Source organism: Manis javanica, chromosome 14 (assembly GCF_040802235.1).
Source record: "Manis javanica isolate MJ-LG chromosome 14, MJ_LKY, whole genome shotgun sequence".
NCBI classification, from domain to species: Eukaryota; Metazoa; Chordata; class Mammalia; order Pholidota; family Manidae; genus Manis; species Manis javanica.
The window spans coordinates 47,898,195-47,917,916 of record NC_133169.1 but is presented as its reverse complement, the minus strand read 5'-3'; the positions used below and the strand labels follow the sequence as shown (position 1 = coordinate 47,917,916).

Here is a 19,722-nt window from a genome sequence, read left to right as displayed (position 1 = left end):
ACAGTAGCAAAGCAGAGGGCACGTTTTATTTGAATATACTCCAAGGGAGGAGTGGGCCAGAGTCAAGGTAAATGAAGGCCTTGATTTGTTAGGTGGGAGGCTTGTCTATTGAATTCTGGTTAGGAGGTACCTGTTTGACTGGCAAGGTGGGATTATTTGATTTATAGGTCCTTGTATACAGTCACCCCTCTCAGAGAGCATTTTTAGTCTATTGTGATCTGGTTGGGGAGGGGAGGAAGTTATCTCCCTGCAAAACCTTTGCTGCCTCCACATGGGAACCCCCCCCCTCCGGGCAGAGTTTGGGTGGCTTCTTCTTTGAACCTTATCTTCCCCTTTTCTGGCTGCTTGTGTCTGTCTTTCCACCTAACATTCCTAACACTTTTTTCTTGATTATTCCTTTGAATTTTTGAAAGCTTATATATATTATTTTATTATTCAGACACTAACAGATATCTTCATTTTAAAGATAATTGTACAGTTGTGCTAAGTTCTGCTTTTGCAGAAATTTACTACAACTTTCATTTAGATTTTAGTGTCCTGCCACACACTAGTTTTAGTTTTATCATTTTGAATCACTTTATAGTAAATGAGTAAAAATGAATCCTAAAGCCAAATAGAAAGAAATATAAATTGATTCAATCAAAATATGATCCAGACCTAGGAGTGAAATAATTTTGAGGGAAGGATTGATCTAATAACAGAGAGAAAAAGTAGTATCCTTTTTTGCTTCAAGGATAGTTACTCATTTTTAGAAAAAAATCTCTTTTGTAAAAAGGCTCTGAACTTGTCTGATTCTCTGTTATATTTCTGCTAGTGATTGTGAGTCTATTCTTGTATTAATACTTTTATGTACTTTCATAATGGTTATTGTATGTATACATGGTGTGCTCCTGGACTATATACCTCTGGACATTTAGGGCCATTTCTTATATTGGTTTTATATTCCATTCAGAGAGTAGCATATGCTACGTGTGTTATAAATGCTTACTGGATATCTTCCTGAATTACTCTAGCATAGATTACCAGAGTTTTGTAGCCAGAGATACTGCTCAGAGCAGAAAAGAGTACAGAGCAGTACCAAAGGGCACTGGTACTGATTATGGGATTACACTGTGTAGATTCTGCTTTCCTCTGATCAAATTTTACAAAGTTGACATGTAGAATTTTAGTCATGTAAGACTGTGGATTTATGGTCGACACTACAAGCATTTTATATGAAAGAGGCGATGTAGTAGCAAGGGAACCTGAACTTTAGAGTCAGATAGACTTGGGTTTGAAATTGGTCTCTATCACTTATAACTGAGTGATCTGGATAAACTTTTCATTCCTTTTTTGTAAACAACGATAATACCATCAGGTTTTAATAAATATTGAGGTTGTGAAGATGTAGTGTTAAGCAGTTAGCACAGCGGCAGTTGGGCATATCATTGAAATCTTCCTAAAATATTTGTCTCATGTTAGTGTTTTCATGCTTTTTTTGAACCTAGCAGATTACAAATAAGAAATGTAAAGCTGCATAGACAAATGACATTGTATTTTCAGTTTTAGAAGTTAACTGCTTTAATTAAAAAGATTAATTACATTTTCATAAGACATTGTCAAAGAGAACAGGTTGTTTATTAACTGACTACCAACTATTCTAAAATGAACTAATACCAGTATCTGCTTCTACTTCAAGCAGCTCCGAAGAATAAAGCAGAGATGAACAGGTCTCCTGTTGTTTTTCTGATTTTTAACATTAAAAGCTAGCGCACCTGCTGTGAGGATTTGATTTCTGTGGCTGCACATCTTTAAATCAGCCAGGAATGCATTTTGCACTGTGTAATAATTTCAACTCTCAGATGCTTATGAAGAGCCTTGATTTAATGTTGGAACTTTGTTTACTATTGTTTAAAGAAGATTTGGTCATCTTACATTACCATATGTTCCTTTTCAACATAAAAGTAAAATATAAAGGTTTACTCAGTTTTGATGGCTCTCAAATCTTTCTTCGTGTGTGGTCTCATGTCAGACCTTGGGCCTAATGCTGCTCTGGCTTCGCCATGTACATACTACAGACTCAGGGAGGTGAGGTCAAGTTCAGGCCCAAATGCTGTTCAACAGAGGCTAAAGGAAAATTCAAAGAAAATTATTTTAGGAAGAAAAATTTTAGCCTGTTCATAGGTTTAAAGGGAAGGAATTAGCAGGGAAGGAGGAGAAGGCAATTAACTCTCAAAAGGCTATGTATTTTGCTTACATAATCTTGGTTTCCTTTTTGTGCATATTATATGAAACCCTTGTTAATGTTAAGATACTTTTTAGGGTTATTCTTATGAGCACATTTTTACTTTAGAAAGATGTGTGGAGGACACATCATGGAGAGCAGAAATTGGAGTCAAGGAGACCAGTTAAGGAACTTTATTTTAAAGAAGTCCCTCCCCCACAACAAATGATACAGACTTGAATGTTATAGTGGGAATAAAGAGAGGTCAAAATCTGTGGCTTGAGAACTAATACATATAGTTGTATTAGTGTAAGGAAAGGATGTGATTATAGAAAATAACTCTTAGTTTTCTGATTTGGTGACTTAATAGATTGTAGAGTTTTTAAACCAAAAGGAAAAGAAAGATGCATGGAGAAAATGACAAGTTTTTGACCCACTGGTTTTATATTATCTGAGGGACATCAGAGGGGAGATTTCTGGTTGGCAGCTGAGGTTTTTTTTTGAGTTCTGGAGAGATCTAGGCTTGGAAGATAGTTACATTTACTGATTAAATCACTCAGGGAGAATAGTTTGAAGGAGAAGGGAGCAGCACTAAGAATAGAACTTTGAGGAATATAAACATTGAAGGGGCAAAGAAAGAGTCTTAAAAGGAGGTGTAAACTAAATGGTTAAAGAAATTGGAGAGAAGCCAAGAGAGCAGCACTGCAGAAGCCAGAGGGAAACAGGCAGGCGAAGGAAGCCGTTCGTGTCAGCGGCTGTAGAGAGGTGAGTACCCTGCAGGCCATGCCAAGTGACCAGCAGCAGCATAGTCCACACTGAGCTGTGGTATAACATTGGGAGCTTGTATTTTATGCGGTGGAGAAAGACTAATTCAAAATTTTTCTTTCATTATGTACAGAGATATTTGGAAGCTAAAACTTCATGAAGTTTCAAGTTTAAAGATACTGGCTTAGGGCTGTCAAGTCAAGTGTTCTGTCACAAAAATACAAAGTTCACAGTATTATAATAAAAAATCATTCAGGGGTTTATGTGGGTATATTTAGGTTTGTTTAAACTTCTTTAAAATTAATTGTATTTTTCTTTTTTCTTTTTCTTTTCTTTTTTTTTTTTTTAAGAGTTCTTGTCTCTTGGCAGTATCAGTTGGCTGGGAAGGAGGTGTTTATGTACAGACCTGTGGCCACACATTGCATATAGGTTGTCATAAATCTTACATGGAATCTTTACAGGTAAGTAGAGTGAAACATTTCTGGTGGTGTGTATCTTTCTAGGTATCAGATATTTTTACAGCAAATACATCCCATTTCCTCTTGAGTGATTTTTCACTGCTTGAACCATCCATCCCGAGAGTTCCTTGCCTCTACAACTTCAGGGATTTCAATTTTTTACTTCACTTTTGCAACTGACTTCCGTAACTATAATTTTAGACTTTGCTACTCTAGCTTTGAAATACTGTTTTAATACCCTACCACATCCTCTTATTATATTATTCTTCACATTCTCATTTTCACTGTCAAATGTTTGTTTTGCTTCTGACATGAAGCTCTCTAGTCCTTTAAACCCCTTTGCATTTTTCCTAGCATTAGCTGTTCCCTAAACTTACTTTCTTGTACTATCCCCATCCTGTTCTTAATACTGATCATTCCATCTACCTCCTTTGATTCTAGACCCAGGCAGCTAGTCCTGCTAGTAAAATTATAAAACTAGGTGAACTGGTACCTCTACAAGTTTGTAGTTTCCTATAATAGTAGCTTAGACTAGGATCCTGGCCTGTAGATACTACTTATCAATTCATTTGCCTGTCTTTGATCAGTTCTCTCTTCTATTTCCTCAGCAGCTATTGCAAACCTTTCCCTCCCTCATCCCAGACTCTTTGCCTAAACCCCAGAAAAGATTGTTGTCTCTCACATACTACCTTAGCTTCTTGCCTTATTTTTCTGTTCTTGATAAATGTCTCTGCATCCCAACCAAACCTTTCCTTTTTACTCCTTGAGGCAGTATTCCTTCTTCTGTTCAGGAATAATTTTTCTGCTATTGCTCTACTACTACTTTTTCCCCATCACCTCAGAGGCCTTTGATCTATCAGTAGGTAACTTATTTTTCTTCTGTATCTCCAGTTTCTGCCTACTCTGTCCCTCCTTTTCAGCTCATAAAGACACTCAAGTCCCTGCTATTCAAAATTACTTCGCTTGACCTCACATTTCCTTGTAGCTGCAGTCTTTCTCCTTCTCTCAGATCATCTTTCTAACAGCATTGTCTACTCTGATTTTAGATCCCTAACTCAGAAACAGTGAATTTCTGCTTTTCTCTCCCTAATTCTTACCTCTCACATTCAGTCACTTACCAAGTTCTATTGATTCTATCTCTTAAATTTTACTTGATTATATCATGCCTTTGTTATTCCCACTTAGGCTTTTTGTATATGCCTTCATCTCTCATTTTGACTTTTGCAATTTCTTTCTTACCAGTTTCTTTACTCCAAGTCTAATTTATTCACTACATTAGATCTTTCTAAGATGTAAATCTGATGACATGTCATTGGCTTAAAAATCCTTCGCTGACTTCTTCCTGACACAATAAAAGTTCACTCTTCTCTGAATGACATTCACAGCACTCCATGATCTGGGCTTACCTATTGCTTTCCTTTATCTTCCATCAGCTCAGCATTAATAAGCTAATTAATAGCTCACTAAGCACATTATGCATTTTTCATACCTTTGTATCCAATTTGTTCATTTAACAAATATTTATTCAGTGCCTGCTGTGTTCCAGATACCATGATAGACACTGGGAATACAGCAGTGAAAAGACAGTTTCTTCCTTAAAGTAGTTTAGTATGTATTACATGAGACAGAAATAAACAGTTGCAGTGTATGTGCTAAGTATTATGAAGTGTGCACAGGGTCTTATTAGAACATCTGCAAGTGTTGGAACCTTTGATGAAGTAAGGTGGTTGAGTGATGAGAGAGAAGACGGGGGAAGTAAGTAGGGGTCATATTGTAAAGGGCCTTGAGGTCCCTGTAAAGAATTTGGAATTCAGACAGATTATTTACAGAGAGCTATTAAAGACTCTTAAGCAGAAATAAGATGTGTTCAGAAAAGCCATTGCGGCAGTTGTATAGATTGCAGGGGTGTTGTGGGATTGCAGGAGAATAAAAAGAATGTGGTGATATCATTTACAAGATAAGAGGTGTTGGTGGCTCGGGTTTAGCCAAGGCAGTGGAGATAGTGAAGGGGTTAGAGATTTGAAATATATTTAACAGTAGAGTCCTCTGGACTTGGTGAGAGAATGCATGTGGAGCATAAGAAGAAAAAGTAGTTACTGTGAGAGACAATGGTGATCCTTGAAAAACTGTGATGAGGAAAAAGAGTCTCACATTACATAGATCATATTAGCAGTTGTATGGTTGGGAGACTAGTTAGGAGATAACCAGCAAAGGGGGTAGAAAGAAAAAGTGGATGGAAGGGCTGATGGGATTGATTAAGTTCATATTTGAGGAATCTGAAGGAGTTGCATGACTTTGTTCTTTCTGAGGTGGGAAATGTAGGTTTATTCAAGTAAAAAGGGGCAAGGCTTGGGTAGGTGAAGGGACTTGACAAGTCAAGTGGTTGGAAATGGGGATTAGAGGGTGCTTCAGAAGATGTAAGGAGAGATTGCCAGGCAGTATTCATGGCTTAGTTGAGGATGGAAACAGGTTATAACAAGGAGTTATTTCAATTTCCTCTAACAGCACTCAGTTCGCATGCAGAATTGAAGTCATACATTGGATTAATGCTGTGTGAAGGTTTTGTTAGATACATGTGATTAAAGGACATATGGATGGGGAATGAGAAGCATTGACAAGAGTTTTTGAAATGGTAGATCATGGTGTGTAGGCAGGATGGGAAAGTCCTGATAAACTGGGAGAAAAAGGAGGGACTAAAGGTGGTAGGGAGAGTTGGCAATCAGAATGTAAGATGTTTGCATTTTGTATTTCCAGATATGGACAATTTGGGGTCATTGCAGGACAAGGGGATGGTCATGGTAATAGGTTCTGGAGTTGGACGTCACTGCTATAGAATTTGGTGAGGTCAAAGAGCTGACTGACTAAGATACAAGACTGACTGACTACATACAGACATACATACATGCACAGGAGGATAGCAGGTCTTGGAGTGAAGAGGAAAACTGATCTAGGCACCAGAAGTCTTCAGCGATTGAGGGCAATGGATTTCAGAGAAAATGAAGGAAAAGTGTGGTATCGTTAAATAAAATGAGCCACAAAGACAGAAGAACGCAAGAGTAATAATCTCCAGCCTGCACTGGAGATGAGAAGGGCACTCAGGTGTAACAGATGTGGGGGAGTGAGTAATGCCTAGTTTGTGGGGAGGCTTCAGGGAACAACCTCATGTCAATCAAGGCAAAGAGGAGGATCTAGCCTTCTTTGAAATTAAGGCCCTACGGAAACTTAACACAGAATGTCCTTCAGTGACCAGGATCCTTGCCCCAACCTTCTAAAAACACTCTTCTTGTGTATTTTTAAAACTTAGCTCACAAGTCTCCTTCTCTGGGAAGCTTGCTCTGTTGTATTTATTACACTCATTAAAATATTTTTGTTTCTGTTTGCTTTTAACTGGTTGATGCTTTATGTGAAGATGTGTCTTCCCTTTTTATGTCATCACTGCATTTGACACATGAAAGGAGCTTAGTAAATGTTTGTATAAGTGGATTTAAAAAGACATGGTGTCACATTTTTAAAGATTTGAAAAAATGTCAAAAGGTAAAAAAAAAATAAAATTCAGTTCTTTTTAGTCAAAGTTTTTGAGATCCAAAGTATAGTCAAATGAGCACCTAGTTAAGAGTTGGGAAACCTAAGTTCATCCTGATGTCACTAACTACCTTTGTAACCATGGGCAGTAAATGCATTTTCTTTTCTTTGTATCACTTTCTCTCATTATTTTTGTCTTGTTAGTAGTAATGCTCATATTGTAGGATTCATACATATACATTAGTGCATTAAATACAAATTTTGAGACAAAGCATTGGGCTAGTGGTAAAATAAGAGACAGACTACTGGGAAAAGATTTATATAGTAGTTAGGACTACACAATAGCAATATTCTTAAATTGCAAAGTAGACCTGGGGTGGTGTCAGGCAAAAGAAAGGAACAGATGTAGCAGGCAGAATTCCTGCCTTAAGTTGTCTGTTTAGTCAGCATATATTGTTGTCTCTTATGAGCAAGAGTTTCCTCCTAAGTGTGTGCACATTATATATCTGTCTCAAAAATTATTTTTCTTCCTCTTCCTATCAGAAGCATCTGAAGTAGAAGTATTAAATTAATTCACCTCCTATCACACTTATGTTCTGAGTAATTTAACTAAATCTTCCTGCATCAATTAAACCTAAACCCACTGCATAAAATTCAGTCAGTTTTGTTCAGCAATTAGACACCTTAAATGACACAGCACATTGTTTAGCCTTAATTTACTCTCAAAAACTGCCTATCCTATATCAAAGAATATGGGTCCTGGGAGAATCTTCCCAGTAGTGATTACAGACTGTGAAAACAGGGGCATGTAGTAAGAGGAAAGAGATCCACTTTAATGTGGCCTACTTTTTGACTTATTCTTTATCTAAAATCCACATTTCACATTGATTGCATGATGATTTGACTGTCTTATCCTGAATGAAGAGCAACTAAATAAGAGACTTTGTTTGTGTTTTTATGACATATATTCGATATATCTTTTTTTGTGTGATTCATTTTATTTACTATAAAAGGTAGTAGTGTCAATTTTGTTTGTGGAATGGTGTTCATCTTATATCTGTATGTTTATTTCATTTTTTAGAATGACCAGGTTCTCCAGGGCTTCTCGGTGGACAAAGGAGAATTCACGTGTCCTCTCTGTAGGCAGTTTGCTAACAGTGTCCTTCCTTGTTGTCCTGGAAGCAATGTGGAAAATAACGTCTGGCAATGTCTTAGTAACAAAAGCATCCAAGATCTCATAAAGGAAGTGGAGGAGCTGCGGCGATGGCCGGGAGCCTTCCCAGTAAGCATCAGTGTGAGGCCGAAATATCCTGGTTGACTCAGCTCTGCTTTTCAGCTTTCATTTTCGTTCTGTTTCTAAATTACTGCAGAACTTTGTACATTTAGTAGAAATTGCTTTTAGGGGCTTTTCTCCTCTGTTTGTGGTTATTAAAAACAAAAATAAGAGTAACAGAACAAATTATAGAACCAAAGGCATTAGAACTAAAGGATGTACTTTTCCATAGTCTGAATTGTTATAGTTTTAATATGTATCTTCCAGATCATAAAATCCTATCAGCTTAGATATGGTTACACTCTTTTAAGATTTTGAAATATTTAACAACAAAGCCAAACAAACAAATTACATACATGTATCTTGCAATGTAAAGCACAATCTAAATACATAAAAATATACCAATTAGGCACATTAGATTTAGATGATATATTTCCACACACATGCATACTTTATGTGTGGGCAATTATAGATTTACACACGTGTGAATGCATATCTTTGTATTGGAGAAATAATTGTGTACTTGATTGAACCATTCACCATAAGTCAGTCAATTTTACTGTGGGATCTGGTGTAAGTGAACTCCTCTTTAATCTCATCCAGTCAGATTTGTTTATTTGATTTAAATTCTTAAATATTTCACCTTCATTATAGATCTATGATATGGTCGCTGAGAGAAGTGACAGCTGTGTCTGTTCTATGGAGTAAATTTATGAAAGCTATGAATATTTGACTTTTGAAACAGAAATTCATCATTGAAATCTGCTCAGAAAGCTTTCTCTCCTGGCATTTCCTTTTCTCAGTTGAAGACTGTTCTTATTGTGTGTGTGATTATTTTCTTTATAAACTGAAATTTTTGTGTTAATAATAGGCTTAAAGTAAGGGATATTGATATTAGTCTTTGAAAAATGTATTCAAATGAAAGTGCAGTTTTTTATAAATATGGAAACTGTTCTAAAATATACTTTTAAAAACATCCACTTATTTGTTTAGGATATAAATTTATGTGGTTAGTTCATGGTTGGATTATAGTGTTACCAATCACAATGTAGAATTATAATGAAAGATCTCTAAAATAAGAGAAAATGTTTCTTGATCTGTTTTACATTTGTGCACTAAATATAGTAGATAGCTAATGTACATTTGACTTTTTAATTTCCTAGTGTGTTTATATGATAAACATTGTACTATTAAACTATTAGAGAAAATGAATATAAATAAATTTTACATGTATGTTTGCATTTTTGGCAGTCAGAAAGCAACTTAAGTAAAAAAATGGAATCTGTAATGAAAGACATCAAAAATACCACTCAGAAGAAATACAGAAACTATAGCAAGATCCCAGGCTCACCAGACAATGATTTTCTCTTTACATATTCTGTTGCTAGGTAGGTAATAATAGTATACATGTCTGTATTTAGTTATTAGAAGTAATTGGTTTTATTATTGTCATTCATATTTATTTGAAGAAAGGATGCCTTTTTTAAATGTTGGTTGACATTATGGCTAGTTTTAAAACCTCCTAAAAGTATGAAAGTGTAGTTTTTCTTCATTTTCTGAAGTTTTTATTTTAATGAACTATTAGGTTAAGCTTTATTAAACATTATATGATATGTGGGAAAAAATATAGTAGCATTTGGGGACAGATACCTACCTCAATGCATGTGAATATTATATATACAGCATGTTGTTAAGAAATCCCTATTGAAGTACTGCCCAAAAGTGGTAATACTGAGAATTAAAAGATTGTAATATGTAAACCACTTTAATTTATTTAAAAAAAAAGTAAGAAGATCTTACTTTGTTTCATTTAAGCTAATGAAAGATCTAGTAATATCCAAAAATACTACAGGTAGTTTAGAAAATCAGGTAAGGGAGAAAAGCAAGAGAACTGGCATGTTCTAAGCCTCTGTTAGTGGCCAGCAGCAGGCTCAAGAAAACAGAGGTGAGTACTTTTCATTTTTCAGATCCAGTAGAATTAGTCTGATTGACTGAATATGTGTTCAGTACCTAAGAAACAGTTCCAAATAGGAATTTTAGAAAACTTAATTGAATGAGAACCATAACAAAAATGAAACTGGGGAGAAGTAGGTACAATTAAGAACTTAAAAACGCATTTTGCCAGCATCAGCATTGTAGACCCTGGATATCTCTAGATACATACTTAATGTTTTCTCCAAGTACTATTTATTACATAATAGGTAAAATGTAGAGAGATAATGTGATTTGAAGTCATGCAGCAAATTACTGGCAGAATAGGACTGGAATTCAAATCTTGAATAAAGGTCTAAAATATGTGGAAGTTCTTCTATTCTGTCCTAAGAAGGAGGAGTTAGCTTGAGCTGACTCTGGTATGGATGAAGATATTTTTTTCTCTGAAAACCAGTAACTTGTTCAGACAGTAGGTGGTAAGCTATACCAGTATGTGTTTGAGTGTCTCTGTGTATGTATATATACCCATTTCTTTTTCAAATTATAGCTCTAAAAATAGAAGTTAGTGTCGACATGGGGTAGAAGGGAAAGGCAGACCCTGGTCATGTAAATAGAAGCTGGGACATGGAGGAGTTTTTGTCTGGGATTTCCAGGTGGCCACTATGGGAATCTGGAAGCAGTCCTTCTCATCATTCTTTCCAGTGTAGAGATTTTCTCTTTTTTCCCCTTCCAAACTAATTTGAAGGTATTTGTGTTAGAAAATACAGAAAGTAGAGTCTGTTTTTCTCTGAGAACAAGAAGGCCCAGAAAACTCCTGCTGCCAGGGCATCTTATTCTTACAGCATCCATCCAGGGGGACAGGAGCAGAACACTGTGCTGGGGTTTTCAGCAGTGAGGGAAAATCAGACGTGGGGCATGTGCTGCAGTTGTGTTGTTTCTTTCCTCCAGGAAGTGTCAAAGGAACAATTTTGATGAAATGAAATATGGGCAGGCTGATGGTTAGGGCCTCTGACATATGGATTTTTATCCTTTGGATAGGTAGTTTTTGTGTTTTTAACTCACGTGAAAAGTTGTGTTGGAGATCTTCCAAACATAATCAGAAATAATTACATTTAGTAGTTTTCTTTCAGTTATTCTTTAAAATAAAATTCTTGGTAACATGTTTGTCATCCTTTAAAATATCTTACTTGATGATTAAATAAACAGAATTGTTCTTGTATTTATATTTTAATGAATATTTTGTCAAAGTATGTTGAAATAAAGGTTGGTATTCTGGTTCTAACATTCATTTATAGTAATTGATCATGTTTCTGTAGCTCTTTTAAAAGTACGATTTAGGAAATCTTAGTTTTAATAAGAGAATATAACCATTAATTTTTTTCTACAGATTAGGCAACAGAAGATTTGTGAAAACAAAATGTGTTGATCTCATTTATGTTCCCCTTGATGAAGGAACACATGCTGGTCTCCGCTCACTTTCTGTCCACTGATGTGAAATCCTTGTCCCTGCTTCCTTGCTGGTAGGTTTTTAGAAGTTCAGTGAGCAATGCAAATCGCCTGAAGGGTGGAAAGTTCCCTAGTCACACAGATGCCCTTATCAGCAGCAACCAGATGGAACTCTGAGCAGGAAGATTATCAATATTAAATTGTCCCCCCCACCCAGTACAGAGCATTAAAGCATTCCTTCAGAAATGGGTGGCAAACATACAGACTTAGGAATATTATTTTTAACAGTTTGTATTTTTAAGTAAATACATGAAAATAACATTTCAGACATTGTGTATTCAAAATAAAATGAAAACAGTTCAAAATGTTTTGTTTTAAATCAAATAAGGTATTTTTCTTGAATTCACTTGCCAAGTGCAAGCTTGAAACTGCCCTGTTTTGTTGTTAAGATGGGGGAAGTCTAACCACGAGTGTTAAATGCATATCTTAGATATAAACTAGCTTATTCATCTTTAATTGTGGCAACTAAATGTGTGTTTTTTATTAGTTGAAGTAAAAATACAACTTATGTTTCTGAATTTTCATTTATTTTGGCAAAATTGGCTATTTTACTGTTACTGTTTTTGTATAAATCTGTGAATTCTGCATTAATTTGATTTTTGAAATATCAATTTAACAATTATTTCTATCCTGTAAGCTAATAATCACTAAGTACTATAAATTCAGATCTGTATGAATGGTACTGATGTTTAGCAGTGTTAATAGTTACACAATATATTTTAATTAAACTGTAATATTAGAAGTCCATGAAAGAGACTGCCGTTAATTAAATGTGTTGTTCATAGCTGCTTTAGTGTTAGTGATTTTGTTTCTTAATACTGATTTCTAGATACCATCTAAGCTCCAACGAGTGACAACCATTTCTCTGCTAGGAAAATTGGTATGCCTTTGTGTCTTATATGACAGAAACTACCTAATTAGTGGCTTACAGTTGGAGTGCAAATGCTTTCATCAGATTCATATGCAGGTTTATGAAATGTGTTACAGTATTTTTCTTAAGGCCTACATTCTAGTATTTGCCAACAGTTGAGGTTTTGCAACAATTACACCATAACGTGTGCAGTTATGCAGGTGGAAATATGAACATGTAAGTAAGGGTAGATGAACTGTTTCCCTTTTTAGTTTTAAATACATAAAACATGATTATTACTGATATTGCATATACTATACTTTAGCAAATAATAAAGTTGAAGAACTTTACTATTTGGGTTGATTCAGACATATCAATAAAATAAATTTTAAAATATTGCTTCAGCCTAATGACTAAGATATATTTTAATGTTTTACTTACAGAACCAATTTGGAACTTGAATTAATTCATCGAGGAGGCAATTTGTGCTCAGGTGGTGCAAGCACAGCTGGCAAAGGGTCTTGTTAAGTAAGTATTAAAGAGAGCTACCTTCTTAAAATGTCTAATTACATCATTTTTGAAGTATATACAGGCAAAGTATTTTTTTTTGGTATATTTTCTACTTACCTTTATGTTATAATCAGTTTTACTAGTGATTCTATGCTTTAAATGGTTAATCTTGTACTTAAAAGAGTCATATGAATATTTAGCTCTTTCTATACTATGATTACTCAGTAAATTGATGTCATACTAACTAATCAGATTTACATTGGTTCAAAATAAAAAATAATGTAGCATTCTCAGCTGTAATTGTCCTCAAACTTAAGTTCTTTTGAAGAATTTTTAAATTGTGTGGATTTAAGAATATCTTTTTATAAAGACAATGTCTGTTCCCTAAAAATTCCTGTAGATTAGCTGCTGTTAATTAATGAAAGTGTACTGTATTTTGATGTGCACATTAAAATATATTAAAATTGTGCATGTTTGCTTTTGTTTATGAGTATATATTATAAAATAAGCATGATGATTCAATACTTTTTGTAAGGGTAAATTTGAGAGAAACGTCATTTAGTACTTGAAGTAGATTTTTCATGAGTATGGTTTTGATAATATCACTATTTATTCATTGTTTAGAGAATTAGTGTGAATACTAGGAGTAATGTTATTCCATGTCCTATACAGCTAATTACTGGTCTCAAATCACTGACATTAAAATATTACCTAATGTGACTGTGTAGGATACAAAAATTATTTAAAACAAATAATGTATTCTTTCTAAAAATTGAATATGTTTTCTTAAGTATTAAATTATTAGTTATTAAATATTACTAGTAATTTTTTAAATTAGTATATTTTTAGAAGATATATATCTTTTAAATTTTGGAATGATTTCAAAGCAAAAGACTGATCAAAAACATCTTGCATTTTCTAACATAAAGATACAGACTTCTGTGCGATTTCAACTGAGTTACTTTAAAATATTTAATCAGTTGTATTAGATTTTGATATTTTATTTGGGGTTATCACTTGATTCCTACAAGTTTAAGGTTTTGGAAGTTATTTTTTACTGAGTATTCAGTATTTTTTGATCTTTTGATGTATACACTTAAACTCTGCTTAATCAGTGATTTAATATTATTTTTTAAATAAAGGGGAAGGTGCTGACTGCTAAGGGCTTTAGCTTCAAAGTCTGTTTGAATTAGCTGAAACTGTCATTGCACTTACATAAGTTATTCTTTTTTGTTGATTTATTCATACCTGATGTTTTGCATTGGATGATAATATTCCAGAAAATGTTACATTAGGAAGCATTTAGTAAGGGAATTTCAGTTTTATATTCAAACACTCTTTCATATTTATTTTCTCTGAAGTATTCAAATTTACTCAGAGGATTGTAAATTATTAATTTATTCAGAATCCTAAAGTAGTGGTAAAATTCTAGCAGCAGCCACTTCAGTCATCATCCTCAATTTTTAATTTAAATTATTAAATTGATAGTTATTTTCAGATTTCTTCTTTTTATTTTCCCCTTAGGTAATAAGAGATTACAGTGTACCAATATAGAAAAAGTAGTGATGAAGCTCATTCTAAATATAAGTTAATACTGTTTTTAGTTTTCTTTTCTTTTCTTATTAACTAATACTAGTTCTTTTTTTCCCCCAACTTTGTTGAGGTATGATGGTCAAAGAAAAGTTTATGTGTTTAGGTTTCACAACATAATGTTTTCTTTCATTTTCATCTGATTTATTGTTCAATAGTTCATGTGTTATTTATCCTAATACTTATAAAAGCAATCAGGTATGTAGAATATATTGTATAAAATCCCACTATTTTTTTGCAAGTGTATAAACTTAAGCACTTGTTTTTCACTCCTGCTTAACTCAAACCTCATTTACGTTGAACACCAGAACTTAAATGGATGGTGTTTCATAGGATGCTAGGTCAAATATCTCATTTTTTTCATCTTCCAGTAGAACTTTAATGGTATTATTAAACAAAAATTTCTGTCTTTTCCCTAGAGAGTCATCATATGTCAGTATTTTCCTTTTCCCATTCATTGCTCTCCATTACCTTTTATTAAATATCTCATTTTAAAAGTGTCTTTTTAAAATTTCATATTTTGAGGAAAGACCGAAAATGATCCACTAATTAAACAAATGAAAGGGAACTTAGATTTTTTTGAATACTCCACAACTTTTGATGAAATTGAAGATTAGTTTAGTCAAGGTAAGATTTAATAAATTTTGTCTGGCATGGCTTCAGAGGCCTGACAGGTAATTAATACACGCACACACATGTCCACAGGGATGGGGTGGTGAGGGGTCAGAGGTGGACAGGAGATTGAGGCTTGTTCTTTCTACACAATAAAAGCAGAAAATATAATGGCTGAATTCATACTGAGAAATCAAATAATGTTATAGTGGAACAATACCCTTCAACACATTTATATTCAAATAGATTTTTTAAGTTTTATGGTAAAATTATCACTATCCAATCACTAAATATGGGTCTGCAAAATTTTCCACATTAAAAAAACGTGCAAAATTAATTTACACAGCAGAATACTACGGTATTTTAATAATACCTTACATTTGTATTCTCAAAGTTGTAAAGTATTTTCACATAAATTATTTATTCTTTAGAATGACTATGTGAACAGGTGTTAATTTCTTTTTTGTGGAAAAGGAAACTGAAGTTCAGAGTGATGCCTTGCGAAGTCATACAGCTAGAAAATGTCAAGTTCATACTTCACCCCAGGTCTTCTACTCTAAATTCACATTTGTAAGACATATTCCTTCCCCTTAAGTGTTCCAAAGGATGCAGAACCTTTAGGGCCTTAGTCAACGGGCTTGGTCAAGGACTGAGCTACACTGTTGCCATGGGATCTTTCCAGGCTCTGCCATGCTAACCCTCCTATTACCTCCTCTGTTTTCTCTTACCAACCTTTCTCTGCGGATCCTATTTTTGTGTTGGGCCACTCCTTCAGATATTTTCTCAAGTCCTGATTCCTTCCTCCTTGAATACCAGTTTGTTCTTATTTTTCACCAGTTTGTTGACTGGTCCTTCCTCACTTCTGCTGTGCACCATCTGTGTCAGTTCCGACATATAGCTCTGCTACTGAGTCCTGCTTCAGAGGCCTAGACCTCCTGCTTATCCACTAGCAGATCAGATTTAAGGACCTTGGGTTCAGTAGATAATGCTGGTTCTAGATCATTTATTATAAGGTAGAAAGTGTTACGTTCTAAAGAGGGATATGCATAAAGTTCCAGGAAGTTTGGAGGTTTAGGATCATATCTAGCTGGTAAAATGAGTGAAGATTATGGTAGACATGGGATATGAACAAGACTGAAATATAAGGGAATTTAGAGTTTTTGTTAAATATTGGTGTATATGCTGGTACTACCAACTTGGTTAGCAACTGATATAGGACAAAGTGATGGAAAAACTGAAGGCAAAATTTTTGTTAAGAATAATGTCTTATGGGGATTAAACAAGATGGCTGCGTGAGAAGTGAGGCAGAAACCTCCTCCCAAAACCATGTATAACACGAAAATACAGCAAATACAACTAATCCTGAAAGAACCATCGGAAAGAAGAATGCAACAGACAGCTTACATCTGGGGAAAAGAGAAGACCTCATGGAAAGGGTAAAGAAACCTGTGATCCTGTGTGACACAAGCCCTCTCCCACCTACACTCACCAGCGGGAAGAAGAGAAATGGAGGGGGGAGTGAGTAGAAGCCCAGGACTCCTAAATACCCACCCCTGGAGATCTGCTCTGTGAGCAGGAACCCACATTACATGATTCTCCTGAGATTAGAGGGGTTGGAAAGCAAAGACAGGCAGAATACTTAGAAAGACTATATTCTACCTACTTGTGGAAAACAGGTCCCTACAGCTAGCTACACTGGGACAAAAGAAAGGCAGGCACTTTGAAAGACTTCCTAACAATGAGAGGGCTGCTAAAGAGATAAAGATTATACAGAGTTTGCTGCCAGGAGAAAAGACAGGTGCACAAAATCATCCTGGCACACTAGGCAGAGCAGATTGGGAACTTTCAGAAGCTCCATGCACTTCATTCCCCTGGCTGGCAATGCAGTGCCAAGGCCTACCCAGTGCAATAGGCAGCCTGTGGCTCCTTCTTCCCAGCCAGCATCAGTTCACAAACCTCCTGACCCCAACATCATCCCAGGCCAGCCAGAGGCAGACCCACCTACAGCACCAACAAGGGTGTAGCGTAGAGAATCCATCCTGCCCTCTTGACCCACTGGCCTTGGCATTGGAGGCAGGCACTGTGGCCAGGAAGATGGGAAAGTGCTCTTTTTTCCCAGAAGGCACTGGCCCTGTGCACCTCTGACCCCCGCCTTTGCTCCAGGGGCTGGACAGCTCTGGAGAGTAGAGCTTCTGGGCACTAGAGGCCAGTGCCTACACAAAGTTACTATTCAGTAGGATTCATTAGAAATATGAAATGGCAAAAAGCCTGGTACAAACCAAAATCCCTCAAATACCAGAAAGAAGGCTAAGTAAAACTGAATCACCAATCTTCCTGATAAAGATTTCAAAATAAAAATCATAAACATGCTCACAGAGCTACAGAAAAATTTTCAAGACCTCAGGGAGGTTTTCAACAAAGAGACAGAACTTTGAAAAATATAGCATCTAAATGAAACGTACAATGGAGGGATATAAAAAGCAGATAAGATGAGGTATAGCAGATGATAAATGAAATAGAAATTAGGGAACAGAAATGCAAAGAACCTGAGGTGGAGAGACAAAAAAGGATCTCTAGGAATGAAAGCATATTAAGAGAATTGTGTAACCAATCCAAAAGGAGAAATGTTCATATTACAGGGGTACCAGAAGGAGAGAAAGAAAAGTAAAAAAAGGAGAGAAAGTGTCTTTGAGGAAATATTTGCTGAAAACATCCCAATCTGGGTAAGGAAATGTTCTCTCAGGCCATGGAAGTGCACAGATCTGCCAACACACAAGGGACCCAAGGAAGACAACACCAAGACAAATAATAATAAAAATGGCAAAGATCAAGGACAAGGACAGAGTATTCAGAGCATCCAGAGAGAGAAAAACACTAGATGCAAAGGGAAACCCATCAGGCTGTCATCAGACTTGTCAGCTGAAACCTTACAGGCCAGAAGGGAGTGGCATGATACATTTAATGCAATGAAACAAAAGGGCATCAAAAGAAGAATACTGTACCTGACAAGATTTTCATTTAAATTTGATGGAAGTATTAAACTGTTTCCAAAAATGCAAAAGTTGAGGGAATTTACCTCCCAGAAACCAAACCATCTCTCTGGTGCATTTCGGAGGGACTGCTCTAGATGAGAGTGCTATAAAGACTAAATAGCTGTCACCACAGAAAATAAAATCACAGTAAAGAAAGTAGACCAATTAATTGCTAAGCAAATGGGAAATTAAATCAACTACCCTCAAAATCAGTGAAGGGATACACAAAGAGGATAGAATATGACACCTAGTATATAAAGAGAGGAGGAGGAAGAAAATGGAGAAAAAAATTCTTTAAATTGTGTTTGGAATAGCATGATAAGCAAGTTAAGTTAGACTGTTAGATGCTAAAGACGATGCCCTTGACCCTTTGGTAACCACAAATCTAAAGCCTGCAATGGCAAAGTACATATCTATCGATAATAACCCTAAATGTAAGGACTGAATGCACCAAACAAAAGACATAGAGTTACAGAAGGGATAAAAAAAACAAGACCCATACATATGTTGCCCACAAGAGTCTCACTTCAAACCCAAAGACCTACACAGATTAAAAATCAAGGGATGGAAAAAGATATTCCATGCAGCTAAATAGGGAGAAAAAAGCAGGAGTTGCAGTACTTGTATCAGATAAAAAAAGACTTCAAAACAAAGGAAGTCACAGGAGAAAACAAAAGAAGGACATTACCTAATGATGAAGGGGTCAGTCCAACAAGAGGATGTAACCATTGGAAATGTCCATGCACCAAACATAGAGCACCCAAAAATGTGAAAAAATGCTCACAGAATTGAAAGGGGAAATAGAAGGCAATGCATTCATTTTAGGGGACTTGAACTCACCACTCAATACAAGGACAGATCAACCAGACAGAAAATAAGTAAGGAGACAGAGGCACTGAACAACACGTTAGAACAGATGGACCTGAGACGTCTACAGAACATGCCACCAAAAAGCAACAGGATGCACATTCTTCTCAAGTGCCCATGGAACATTTTCAAGAATAGATCATATACTAGGCCACAAAAAGAGCCTTGGTAAATTAAAAAGGATTGAAATTGTACCAAACAGCTTTTCAGACCCCAAGGTATGAAATTAAAAATAAATCCTGCAAAGAAAACAAAAAATCGCACAAACACACGGAGGCTTCACAACATGCCCCTAAATAACCAATGAATCAATAACCAAATAAAAACAGAGATCAAGCAATATATGGAGGAAATGAAAACAGTAATTCAGAACCCCAAAATCTGTGGAATGCAGCAAAAGCCATGCTAAGAGGGAAGTATATTGCAATACAAGCCTACCTCAAGAGAGAAGAACAATCCCATATGAACAGTCCAATCTTGCAATTAATAAAACTAGAAAAAGAAGAACAAAGGAGACACAAATTCAGTACAAGGAGGGGCATAATAAAGATTAGAGCAGAAATAAATAAAATTGAGGAGAATAAAACAATACAAAGAATCAA

At 35.4% G+C, this 19,722-nt stretch overlaps 1 pseudogene; it reads left to right on the top strand.

Annotated features, from left to right (window-relative positions):
- Nucleotides 1-19,722, top strand: part of LOC140846026 (E3 ubiquitin-protein ligase UBR3-like) — a 71,998-nt pseudogene that overhangs the window by 2,218 nt on the left and 50,058 nt on the right.